This window comes from Heptranchias perlo, chromosome 21 (assembly GCF_035084215.1).
Source record: "Heptranchias perlo isolate sHepPer1 chromosome 21, sHepPer1.hap1, whole genome shotgun sequence".
NCBI lineage: Eukaryota > Metazoa > Chordata > Chondrichthyes > Hexanchiformes > Hexanchidae > Heptranchias > Heptranchias perlo.
Window position 1 is genome coordinate 27,047,807 of NC_090345.1, and position 13,514 is coordinate 27,061,320.

At 40.9% G+C, this 13,514-nt stretch overlaps 1 protein-coding gene and 1 long non-coding RNA gene across 4 annotated transcripts in view; one reads left to right on the forward strand and one right to left on the reverse strand.

Annotated features, from left to right (window-relative positions):
• The window catches only part of LOC137340086 (uncharacterized), a 46,662-nt gene extending 39,734 nt beyond the window's left edge, over nt 1–6,928 (reverse strand). The window contains exon 1 of the long non-coding RNA XR_010966698.1: nt 6,857–6,928. This is a non-coding gene — a long non-coding RNA (uncharacterized lncRNA). The remainder of the gene's footprint in view (nt 1–6,856) is intronic.
• dock1 (dedicator of cytokinesis 1) overlaps nt 1–13,514 on the forward strand; it is a 472,808-nt gene that overhangs the window by 307,758 nt on the left and 151,536 nt on the right. The gene's annotated exons all lie outside the window — the stretch shown is intronic.

Here is a 13,514-nt window from a genome sequence, read left to right on the forward strand (position 1 = left end):
CTGGTGAGTCACCACACACAAGTGAGCATGAGCAGACGCTGATGGCAGGGGGAGCTGTGGAGAGTCCGCGCCGTTGGGCACACTCCTCTTCAGGCTCTGCTCAGCTGGACACAGATGCTGAACGCCGGGGGCCATAGTTAAAATGGAGAATGATAAAGGTACAGACGCACCTTTGCGACGTACTGGAAGACTTGCCATGCTCAATCTCCACAGAGGCTGGAGGAGTCCACCTTCAGCATCAGTAGACTGGTGGTGCAGGTAAGTGCGGGAATGTCTGTAAAGAGGGAATGGCAGCCTCCATTGAGCTTCACGCATGGCTCACAAATGAGTCCATTCAGGCCCTGACAATGGCCGTGCGGACTCTGGATGCCAACATGTCTGCTGCCTTAAACTGGCAGACAGAATCTATAGCCAAGGCCTTAGAACGCTTCACAGATCTGCTCCAAGCTGTTGTCCAGCAGAGTGGCAGGAGTGAGGTGGGCCTGGTCAAGGAGAGGGATGATGGCGAAAGGGGACATGGAAGTGGGGACTCCACTTAAAGCACTCCCACATCTCACCCATTGCCCTCTCCCCCTCAATCAGTACTCGCAATGCTGCCTCCTCTCCAGATGGCCGAGTCTGCCCCTGCACAGGTGCATGTGGAGCAGCCTTTGGATGGGTCCTCACGACCCTCCAAAGGTTATGGCCAAAATCATCTAAGCAGTCCAGTCATGAATTTGAGCACCTGCTGCTACCTCTGCTGCAGCCACAGGGGATGCATCACATAGAAAGCTGTCGGAAGAGGAAGTCAAAGGTTTTGTAATCAGCAAGGGTATGCACAAGGGCGGCTGACAGACTGTCATATTTTTCATTTATATTTATTTTTTGTTAAATTCACATTAAACGTTATGATTCTCACTACCACTACCACATCTTGCCCATTCTTGAGCCCCTTTTGTTTGAAAGCGCTCTTTCATGTGCTTCATCATGAATGGCGAGACTTGAATGCCACCCATTGGGTGTTTTTACAATGGGTGTATATGTGGTTGTAGGACTGTTTTGTACAGCGGGGGTGGGGGGGGGTTTGCTGATGTTGGTGGTGGTTAAGCAGCCAGGTGAGACGCTGCTCTGCCGATGGTTCGTCCATTGTCGTCATCCTCCACCTCCTCCTCCTCCTCTTCTTCAATGTTGATGGCAGATGCTGCTGCTTCTTGAGTGCATGGGACCTCATCCTTCGGTAACCCTCTCTGTCGAGCAGTGTTGTGCAGGACGCAACACACAACTATTATTCTACACACCCTCGATGGTGCGTACTAAAGGTCTCCCCCAGATCGATCGAGCCACTGGAAGCGCATCTTGAGCATTCCTATGGATTGTTCAGTGGCAGTTCTGGTGGTGATGTGACTGTTGTTGTAACGCTGCTGTGTCTCGCTAGTGGGGTTTCTCAGAGGTGTCATGAGTCACGTCTGCAGGGGTATCCTTTGTCTCCAAGGAGCCAGCCCTTAAGTCTGTTTTGTGCATGGAAGAGGGCCGTGATGTTGGAATTGCGCAGAATGAAGGAATCATGACAACTGCCAGGGAATTTGGCACACACTTGCGAAAACCTCTTCTGATGGTCGCAAACCAGCTGCACGTTGATGGAGTGATATCCCTTTCAGTTGATGAACAGTCTTGGCTAATGTGCAGGTCCTTGGTTTGCTATGTGTTCAATCAATTGTGCCCTGTACCCCTGGGAAGCCAGCTAGAGAGTGGAAACCCACTGCCCCCTCTGTCTGGCTGATGTGGTTGATGGGGAAGTTGACGTAGTTGGATGTCCTGGCAAACAAGCCATCCACGACCTGTCATATACACTTATGTGCAGACGACTGAGAGATCCTGGTGATGCCATCGGTGGCGCACTGGAAGCATCCGGAGGCAAAGAAATTGAGGCCACTGGTGACTTTAACTCTGACGGACAATGCATGGCCACCAGCCTCATCCGGGAGCATGAAGGAGCCTGCAGATGTCTGCGACCACCTGGCGACTCAATCTGAGCCTTCGTAGGCACTGCTCCTCAGAGAGGTCCAGGAAGCTCAGCCTCTGCCTGTAGACCCTGTCACATGGGTAGTGCCTCCTGCGACCTCGGCCCCTCCGTTCTTCCCCTCTCTACTCTTCTGCAGGTCCTTGTGGCACACCTCTGTCTTGTCGAGCTGCAAGTCTCAGAACTGCACGCTGTGCCTGCCGTGGATGGTGATGTGCCTCCTCCCCAGATGTACTGCTGAATACATCTATTGCACCTCCCATCCAGATAGTGTCAGTTTGAGGGGGTCCAAAATATAGGCAAATATCTGTGAACCCAAGAATTTTGAGTGAGATCCAAGAAAACTCAGACTAAACACAAAGAACTCCCAGACAAAGGTTTGTCTGAGAGAACTGATTGCCCTGCTGCAAAAACTCACCTTTTCTTCACGTGTCCATCACTGGTTTAAATGTCCAAATGGCTGCCGGCTGCAATTCGCCTTCGTTTCCATGGCATGTTTCAGCGGACACAGGAGATACAATCAGGCAGAGTTAAAATCGTTTAGTCTGCCTCAATCCACGAAAATTGTATTGCGTTAATTGTTTGAACGATCTTAATTGCCCCTTCAAATGCCATCCTGCTGGCTTTAATTGCTGGCGCAACTTGCAGGTTTCTGAAGCGTGTGCGTATCCAGTTGCACCTGAATGAAACACATTTTTAGGTAGGTTGGAGCCGGGATTCATTCCTGCTCCAAACTTTCAAAATTTTTACTGCCGCCCCCCACCCCGCCCCACACCCTGCCCCCAACCCACCTGTTCTTCCGGGTTAAAATTGAGGCCTATTTGTTTCATGTATTTTCTCTTCAGTATTTTTGATTATTTGGCAAACAAAGCTGTCTTTCATAACACCAAATAACCGCACTACGGTACAACAAAGAAACCGAGGTGCTTTAAAGCAAGCCTTTTGTTCATAATGCTGTATACCTGCAACACACTTTAGATGTGGCAATGCTGTATCCATCCAGCTGTATCTGACTACTAGTTCATGAATTGGGGCATACATACTGCAGTGTGCTGATTTAAGTACTGCAATCTGTTGAAAATAAGCAATATGATTCAACTGTGGGATCAGCAATAAATCAGCTAAACTTACTGTTTTGTGTAGTCATGAAAATAATACAGTGCTGTAATTAATGAGTAGCAAGTTTGAATTTAGTGGTTCAGTGTGACAATATCAGTATATGTACTTAGCTGCCTTTGCAAAACATCAAGTCTGATTATGATGTAGATTTCTTATGTGAGGAACTTGGACATGTAGATTTCTACTGAATCTGCTCTTTGGTAGGGTTTAATATGCTACTTTTACATGAAATATTGAACTAACTGGCATTTCTAATGCACGTTACACTTTAATGTTTTCCCTCTTCTGTTTTTGATCTTGCATATCACAAGCCTTTCTCTGTCTAGCATCACATCTGTCATGTTGTTCCCAAGAGCTGCATCTGTGAATTAATTTTTAACACAACAGCTGCTCTGTTCATAAGCCTTGCACACATGAAACTCATTCCAAAGGAGGGTTGCATAGTAGCTTTATAAGATTTGCCAATCCATTACTCATTAACCCTCTGTATGAATAGATTTCATGTCATTTTCTGGATACCATAGTGAAGGCTCATTTCACCTAATATTTCTTCCCCAGTGTGTCCAATTCTGCACTTATAGAACCTTGTTGGTAAATTTTGAGCTGTGTACCCCAAACAATTGCAAAATAGATGAAACAAAGAGCTTGAATTTACATCGTGCCTTATCATATCTTCAGGACATCCCAAGGCATTTCATGACCATTAAGTTATTTTTGAAGTTCAATCACTGTTATGGATATAAGGCATTTTTCTACCCTAACTTTGTTTTACATCTTCATGTGTCAGCAGTTGTACGTCAGTGAGGCAGTTGCCCCCACTCGGTAGAAAAAGTGCAGGGTTTTCGCTCTAAAACCCAGTGTTGGTGAAGAAAAAGTCTAAAAATTACATATTGAAAGCAACAATAGCTGTAAAAACCAAATAGCTTACAACCACTGTGTCGCACACTTCCTTCTCTTCAGGGTAGCATAGTGGTTATGTTACTGGACTAGTAATCCAGAGGCCTGGACTAATAATCCAGAGTTCATGAGTTCAAATCCTGCCACGGCAGCTGGGGAGTTTAAATTCAGTTATTAAAAAAAATAACAAAAATCTGGAATAAAAAGCCAGTATCAGTAATGGTGACCATGAAACTACCGGATTGTCGTAAAAAAAACATCAGGTTCACTAATGTCCTTTAGGGAAGGAAACCTGCCGTCCTTACCCAGTCTAGCCTATATGTGACCCCAGACCCACAGCAATGTGGTTGATTCTTAACTGCCCTCTGAAATGGCCTAGCAAGCCACTCAGTTGCAAGAAGGTGGCTCACCACCACCTTCTCAAGGGCAATTAGTATTGCCACATATGGACCTTTAAGGAGCTGGAACTCCATTCCTGTGAGCTCTATTAAACGCTGCTGTTCCCCGATTCGGGATGCACCCTTCTTTTCTGCGTGAAACACTGTGAGACGTTTTTCTACATTAAAAAGTGCTGTATAAATGCAAGCTGCGGTTGCTGCTGTAAATCTGGGGGGAAATAGCACCGACAGGAATGTAGCAGCAGCGAGTTAAGCGCTGGTTGCTGCTCTTGCTGTCCTGCCGGATGCACTAACTGCGCCAATGACTGTGTGTGCAAAGGGAAAACCTCCGACAAATGTAGCTGCTGCTCCTGAACAACTGGCCCTTCAATCACAACGTTAAATTATTGTTCCTATGTACTGTATTAAACAAGTCGCTTGTCCTCAACATGTATGTCATGATGACTTGCTTGTTGATATGAACAAATGAAAAGTGAATTAATTGTTTTTGAAAGTATCACGTTTGGTATTGTAAATAAAAAGAAGCTATTTAAAAAAAAAATCAGTATTGATACAATAGAGCACGGAGATAACAGGAGGGTGGAATTTCAGATGTCTTGGAGGGAAATTGGAGGAGAACATCAAATACAGTGGAAGGAGGGAGAAATAGCCTGATTTGGTTTCCCTCCATGTTCAATGATGTGTATCCATCAATAGTTGGCATTGTGCCTTATGGAGGTTTTAACATTAGGGCAAATTTTTCTAAATTTGAATTATTGTCATAGGATTAATTTCAGATTTATTATGTTTGAATACTTGAGTGTAAGACACTAACTATTCTGTGCTGCGTTCCATTTGCTGTCTACTAAGCTTGATATCTGTGCCAGTAATCGGGATTGATTTTAGAAAAGTCTTAATGACCTTCAACTAAAATGCCAATCTCTTTTTCCATGTGTCACTGTGTCTATAATGGAAACTGACAACAACTGAAATATCTCACTTATATGCATAAAATGTGATTACTGTAATCAACAGATCAAGTTAGAATTTCACAGTGTTCTTGCTATAGTAGCAGTCAAAATAAAACTACATTTTATCAAGAATGCAGTTATATTGTAACATTTCTATGTACTGGTATTTATATTGCCACAAGTTGCTATTTACAGGTTACTTAAATACTGGTGGCATTTCTGTTTTTTCTATTCTTGTAATAACATGACATCATTGACAACATTTTATTTGAAAATTGGTTACTCCAAATCCAAAATTTACAATATTCATATTGTGTAGAAAAATGCAGATGCTTCTTGTATCATATTTTTTGGATTGCTCCTAAATATGGTACAGCAGTTTATTACATTGGCAGATTATCATTTTTTAAAAATTAGTTGCAGGTTACTTATTTCTGTTGAGCTTTGTTTATTAAAATCCAGGATTCTGCATTCCTTTGTGCTTTTATGTTAGAATTATGACAAGAAATGGCTATCAGTAATTTCAATGTCATTCCATTAAATGTATGCTTATAGAGATGAGTAGGTACAGTACACTACTATACACTCTAATTATATATTAAAAATCTACCTGCACTTCCTGTCAATTTTTCTCATTTTAAATTCCTACATCTGCAATTATAATGCAAACTGCTTAAGTAAGCTTGTCACACTATAATTATACCCTCCGACCACTCATGGCACTGCAGTGCCTCAGTTTTATGTCTCCCAGTTCCTCAGCCTGTACAAAAGAGTAACTCCTACGTTCCAACCAACTCTACTTCCCAAGTTGCTGTTTGGTTTGCTATTTAACTATAGATAATAACAAATCAAAGTATTATATAAAAATAAGGAAAGGACATAGGACCAAATATGTGGACTAAAATACGTCTGTGTAACCCAGTCCAATTATCCTCCACCTTCTAACACCATGTACAGTGGCACAGGTGATAGACTAATATTTAATAAAATACAACTTATCTTGTTGCAATCTGTTTTTTAATGCTGTATTCAGTAACCCTTAAGTTGGTCTTTATTCTAGTTTAATTAAGTGCCACATGTAAGGCAAAAACAAAGAGCATTAACTCCCAAAGTCAATAGTTAGAAAATTTAGAAAATCTTCTTGTTGTATTTCTCTTACAAGCTGCAGTCCCCACCGCTTGTAGCAAGTGAGCTCATGTGAATGTGATTTGCCCGCTATACACGATAGCCTGTGTAACATTTGACAGAATTTATGACAGGCGAACACCACTTTTAATAAGACTTCTCTCAAAGATGTGCAATGAAGCAGATTTGTTCTAATTCATACTGTGCAAACTGTAAGTGAAAGTTGCAGACCTCCATACTGCAGCCACTTTATAATAATACACAAAATTATACTTTTAATATAGATTCATATAGATCTAGTAGGATTATTAGGAGGACAAACAATAAATTAACAATACCATTATTTAAGAGCATGAACTGCTTCTCACCTATGTGTAGATAAAATTCAAATATAGACAAGTAAAACTTTGGCCTGAAGGACGTTTAAAGTCTCGAACTGGATGTTGCCACAGCTGCCAGAGCTTTCTACTTTGACTCAAAAGCCACTGTTAAGTGCTTGTAGCAGACAACATAATTAAAGAAACAGCACATTCCAGGCTGATTTAGCATTGTGCTAATTATGCAGAAAATTCCAGCTCCAATTTTCAGAGCATGATGTAAATTAACAAATGCTGAACAGCTGTTTCTGCCTGAAATAAACAGAGCACTTAAGATGCTATAACTGGCAACTTTGAAATTGATGTTAATGCAAATGGATAATGGTCATCGCTTTGTGGCCGATATTTTAAGTGGTGGGGACTGTAATTGTATGGTAACTTCAGTAGTTTGGTACAGCCCTGAATTTTCCTGCTTATCACTTCCTCCCTGCATGAAATCAGTGTATATTATAGTGACAGGGATTCTGGCTGGGCTTTCCACTTTTATCCTCACCAGCCTGCGATTTTCCACCCATTAGAGTGAAAAGAAGCAGAACACCCTGGCCTCCGTGTGTAAGCACAGTTCAGTTTGGTGAGCTCGTCGTAATTTGCATTTAAAGATATCTTGAGCACTTGTACTTTGTGTATTCAGAAGACATGTTTAAAACTGGAGCTGCAGTAATGGCAACAGAGTGTCTCTGTTGTTCCTCCTGGCCTTCCTCTGCCAAATGGCATGCTACTGGCCCACTGTATCTTGTTCAAAACAGAAACAAACTGGTTCCACAGTAGTTCTGTTGCTGTTACTGCAGCTCCAGTCTTAAATGTGTCATCTAATGCAGCTAATGATTTGCTGTACTCTTGGGAAGGCCCCATTGTTGTAAAAAAAATGTTTCAACCTATGATACTGATGGTTCATCCCGAACTGGATGTAGGTGTATGTACAGCAGAATAAGGCGTGTGTGATCGCGATGTTCCATCAATGCACATCAAACAGTCCAACACGACAGTCATTAATTGGAATAGCTTTGTTACATAAAAGCTCACGGTTGCGGTTATTATCACTGCTACACAGATTTTGGAGTGTACCTGCAGGCGGCCTTGCAGCAAACGGCACAAATATCACTGCTTCTCAGCTTAATCACAGCTTCCTTTCAGCAAATTCCAGGCAGCTCTGTCTGGGTAAAGTATCTGCTACACGGAGTACTGGCAGGACTTAAATGCACACCTCCTATTGCTTTCCCAAAAATGCAGCACATCATTAACTCTATCCATTTTTCTATTCGTGCCCCTGTGCATAACGTCATATACTACACGAACAGAAAGGGATTTTACTCCAGTGTCCAACTGGGATGTGACCAGCAGCACAGAATAAAGTAGGTCAATGCCTGGGAGCATTCAAAACATCTTTATTTTAAGACAATGTACTGTGCCCCCGTTGTTGAAAAGGTAAGAAATTTGGAAGCTTGGAGAATTTAGGTACCTGCTACAATCATGGCTAATGAGACCTTTACGTGGTACACCACCCATGTACAGCACTAGAACACAACTAAAGTGAGACTTCTGCTAGCAGAATGATCATCATTGAGGATGCATTTGGGATCTTGAAGCAGCATTTCCAATGTTTAGAATGATCTAGTGGGGAGAGGGCTAGTATTATAGGACAACATTCACTGGATCTCCAGAATTATCATATGTGGCAATATTTCTCCTGAATTAAGTCTCACTATGAAAAATGTTGAACTTTGATAAGCCGTGGCAATTCAGAATGCCCATAGTGAGCATGAGAAAACAGCTGCAGGATGATAGATTGGTCCAAAAGGCCTTCATAGCTGAAGCATTCCACTAAGTCTTGCAGAAGACCCTTGAAAGAGGCTTGATTACAGAAGTGCTGAGTTCCCGATAATAAGTAGACGAGGTTAATTTAGTAGATGTAATATACTTGGATTTTCAAAAGGCCTTTGATAAGGTACCACATAACAGACTCATGACTAAGGTCAGAGCATGTGAAGTCGGGTCAAGTAGCAGAATGAATAGCTAGCTGGTTACAAATCAGAACACAGAGATTAGGAGTTAAGATAGTTACTCAGACTGGCGGAAGGTGGGAAGTGGTGTTCCACAGGGATCAGTGCTGGGGCCACTGCTGTTTACCATTCACATAAACGATTTGGACTCAAGAATCAGAAATGCAATTTCAAAATATGCAGATGACACCAAATTGGTGGGTATAGTTAATACTAAGGATGACTGCGACAAAATACAATATGTTAATAAACTTGCAGAATGGGCATACAAATGGCAAATGAATTCAATATAGGTAAGTGTGAGGTGGTGCATTTTGGTAGGAGGAATAAGGAGGCCACATACTCCTTGGAAAATAAGAGTCTAAATAGGGTAGAGGAGCAAAAGGATCTAGGGGTACACATTCACAAATCATTAAAAGTAGCAACACAAGATAACAAGGCCATAAAAAAATGCAAAACAAAGCACTGGGGTTCATTTCTAGAGGAACAGAATTGAAAAGCTAGGAGGTTATGTTAAACTTGTATAGAACCTTGTTTAGACCACATTTAGAGAACTGTGAACAGTTCTGGTCACCATATTACAAAAAGGATATAGATGCACTGGAGAAGGTGTAAAAAAAGATTTACAAGAATGATACCAGAACTGAGAGGAAAGACAGAATAGGCCGGGGCCCTTTTCTCTAGAAAAGAGAAGGCTGAGGGGTGACCTAATAGAGGTCTTTAAAATTATGAAGGGGTTTGATAGGGTAGATGTAGAGAAGGTGTCTCCACTTGTGGGGGAGTCCAAAACTAGGGGCCATAAATATAACATAGTCACTAATAAATCCAATAAAGAATTCAGGAGAAACTTCTTTACCCAGAGAATGGTTAGAATGTGGTACTTGCTACCACATGTAGTAGTTGAGGCAAATAGCATAGATGCCTTTAAGGGGAAGCTAGATATGTACATGAGGAAGAAAGGAATAGAAGGATATGCAGATAGGGTTAGATGAAGTAGGGTGGGAGGAAGATCATGCAGATATAAACACCAACACAGGCCAGATGGGTCGAAACATCTGTTTCTATGCTGTAAATTCTATGTAATTCCTAGCTTTGCTACGTTCTGTCTAGATGATGTCTTATAATGGTTGGTGGTCTGGTCCTGGTTTTTGTAGAGCACAGTAAAATAATCATTTTGTACAATAGCCCATTGAAGCATATTTTTAATTGTAACATGTTGTGTGCATTGAACATGATTTCTTTAAAGAGAAGTGTTGTGCAGCATTTTTTTTTATTCATTCATGGGATGTGGGCGTTGCTGGCAAGGCCAGCATTTATTGCCCATCCCATACTGCATGTGATACGGCATCAGTGAGACCACATCTAGAATACTGTGTGCAGATTTGGTCTCCTTATTTAAGAAAGAACAGAATTGCTTTAGACGCGGTTCAGAGAAGGATCACTTGACTGATTCCTGGGATGAGGGGGGTTATCTTATGTACATTGGAGTTTAGAAGAATGAGAGGTGATCTTATTGAAACATATAAGATCCTGAGGAGACTTGAAGGGGTAGATGCTGAGAGGATGTTTCCCCTTGTGGGAGAGACTGGAACTAGGGGACACATTTTAAAAATAAGGGGTCTTCCATTTAAGACGGAGGTGAGGAGAAATATTTTCTCTCAGAGGGCCATGAGTCTGTGGAACTCCCTTCCCCAAAGAGTGGTGGAGGCAGGGTCATTGAATATTTTTAAGGCTGAGTTAGATAGATTCCTGATTAACAAGGGAGTCAAAGGTTATAGTAGGTAGACAGGAAAGTAGGGTTGAGGTCACAATCAGATCAGCCATGACCTTATCAAATGGCTGAGCAGGCTCGAGGGGCCGAATGGCCTACCCCTGCTCTTAATTTGTATATTTGTAATTCTGGCAACGCAGTGGGATTTGTCCTGCAATGCCCCCATCTCCCTAGCAGATCATTCCAAACATCAGAAATGCTGCTTTAGGATTACAATTGTGTATTCAATGATAATCCTTGTGCTAGCATGCTGTACTATTCCTTTGAGCCTGGCTTATGGCTACTACATAGTCTACTACTCCTGAGTGATTCCCTAATGGAATGAGTAAGTTTGCTGCATGGTTGAAAGGTTTCCTAATGAGCCCTTTGGATTTTGACAATAGGAGATCTTATGATTTGGACCTAGAGGACCCTCTATCTGAGTCTATGTCCAGTTCTAGCTGAGGCCTGCATGCTTTCTGACACATCTACTATCACTTGTGCAGATGGCCCAGATTTGCGGTTTACTAGAGAGCCACACTCCTGTTTCTCGTTTACTATATGCATGATAAATAGTTTCATCTTATGCTGATGCTCCCTGAGATCATACACCTCTTCCTCTAGAACCTTGAGGGCTTGGTCAAAAAGGTATTTATTTTTGTAATCTTCAGCTCTAAAATTGCTTCTGGAGCAGTTAGATGCTGCCAAAATACACTGTTTAAAAGGCTTAAGTGACTAGTTTTCACATTAAAGAAGTGCCACGCAAGGTTATTGGAATTGTGATGTCACTGTGCAACTGTTAGACTGCATGCAATCTTACACAAATCTAATTGTGCAAAATGACACATTGATGATTGCTTTATTATCCAGAAAAACCATGTTACACTGTTGTAATGCTTTGATAGCACAGATAGAGGAACTTCCAGGCTTTGATCTTTTTCAATCCTTTGATTTTTTTAAAGTAACTTTTATATATATTTGTCCAATATTTAAACTTACTTTTGGAATTTAATGTATGTAGAGGTGCCATTAGAAATGTTGGTTTAATTTCTGTATGAGGAAAATACAGTAAGTAATATAAGTATGAGGTGACCAAAGATATGGGCAAAGAGTTAGATTTTGAAAGACTCATAAAGGTTGGTAGTAAAGTAGTAAGGCAAAATGATAAGGAGAATTTATGAGTGCAGGGACATGATGGCTAAAGACTCTGCCACCTATGTTGCAGCAGAGGGAGTAGAAGATATGCATTAGACCAGAGTCAGAAGCAGAGAGGGTGTGAGCTGGGATGTAACACAGTAGCCACCTGCTTGCATTCTGAGTGAGCTATCAGCGTTTTGGCTCTCTATTCTTGCTACTCATACAGTTCCTTCTGCCTCTAGTTTGGGTAGTTTAAAGCCCACCCTACAACATAGTGCAGAGTGTCTATTGACACCACTGTGTCAGCCAATAAGTTGGAGGCGGGACAGGACCTACGGCAGGACTCACAGCAAAGAGTGTATTTTACAGCAAACAAATTGTATTTACTCAGCAAACAGAGTCTGTTTAAACAGCGCACTACAGCAAACAGTTTACAGAGTTTATATAAAAAGAGTCTCTACAAACTACAGCAAACAGATTTCATGACTGAAACTGCAGCAACGTCTCCCGATAAAAGCAGTTATTTCTCCAGCAAAATGCACTGTGTGGAGGATAGTCACATACAAATTATGCGCCTAAAATCAATCCCAGTTATGTACATCAGTGCGGTTTCCAGGCATGACTTGACGAGGGAGTTAACCGATCATCTCCATTCTGGCCGGGAATAGTGGTGTCACTATATGCAGTCAACATAGTGAGATAGTGCACATTGCATTGGAAGTGTTAATTGGCTTTTGGGATTTCTGCATGAACCAGGGATAAATTTCCTTCTCTATAGCTTTTTCTTTTTCTTCCACTAAGAGGATAAGGGATTAGAAAATCAATCAAAATTTTTCAATACAATACATTTATTATGTTTATTGAAATAAATTCATTATGTGTTCCTAGATGCATAATCAGATTTGATTATTTCATCAGCACAAACCTATTCATCAGTTTGAGCAAAACGCTTCCTGGGTGGTAGAGATCCATATATTAGTTTCTATTGTTTTCTCTATGTACTCAGTAAACTTTCTTCTCAGTATGATAGTCTGGGCAAACTATCTGTAAAATAAATACAGCTTATAAGATATTTCAGCAACATTCTAAAACATAAATAAAAGTTACTCATTATTTAAATGCCAAAGACCAGTATAATAGGCAGCCTTAATTGATGTTCAAAGTTAGTTTTTCTCAGTAAACCAGTTTTGATTGTGTCGGCCATGTTGCCAGTTAGAAGACTTCATGGATCCACCCAGTTTAAGGGAGAAAAGAATCAAATAGAATATTGTCCATAGTTTCATAACTGTTCCTGCTAGCTAATTATGAACTAACAATTCATACAGATGATTAGATTTACCTGAACTTGTAAGTATCAGATTTTATTATTGCCTCTCATTATTTAACTGAATGGTCTAGATATACATATCCAAGCAAATTACCAAATATTCACAAATCTATTTGCAGTTTAAAAGTAAAAACCACAGATAATCACAACATGGCAAATCACTTCAAAAAATGAGTAAGTTGTTCTGTATCAGTCATGCTCTAATCCTCTGCTTATATCACAAAAGGTTGTAATATTCTGTACTATGAATAATTTACAATATCCTGCATGACTTTTAGCTTCAATACAGTAATGGAATAACTTCCTGAGAATTTAAAATAATTACAATAAATAAAAATGTAAAATTCCACCAGGAGAAATGGGCAACATAGCAATCTTCTTAGTTCATTATGTCATTGTAACACCTCAACATGATACTGCCTTGCACAAGCATTA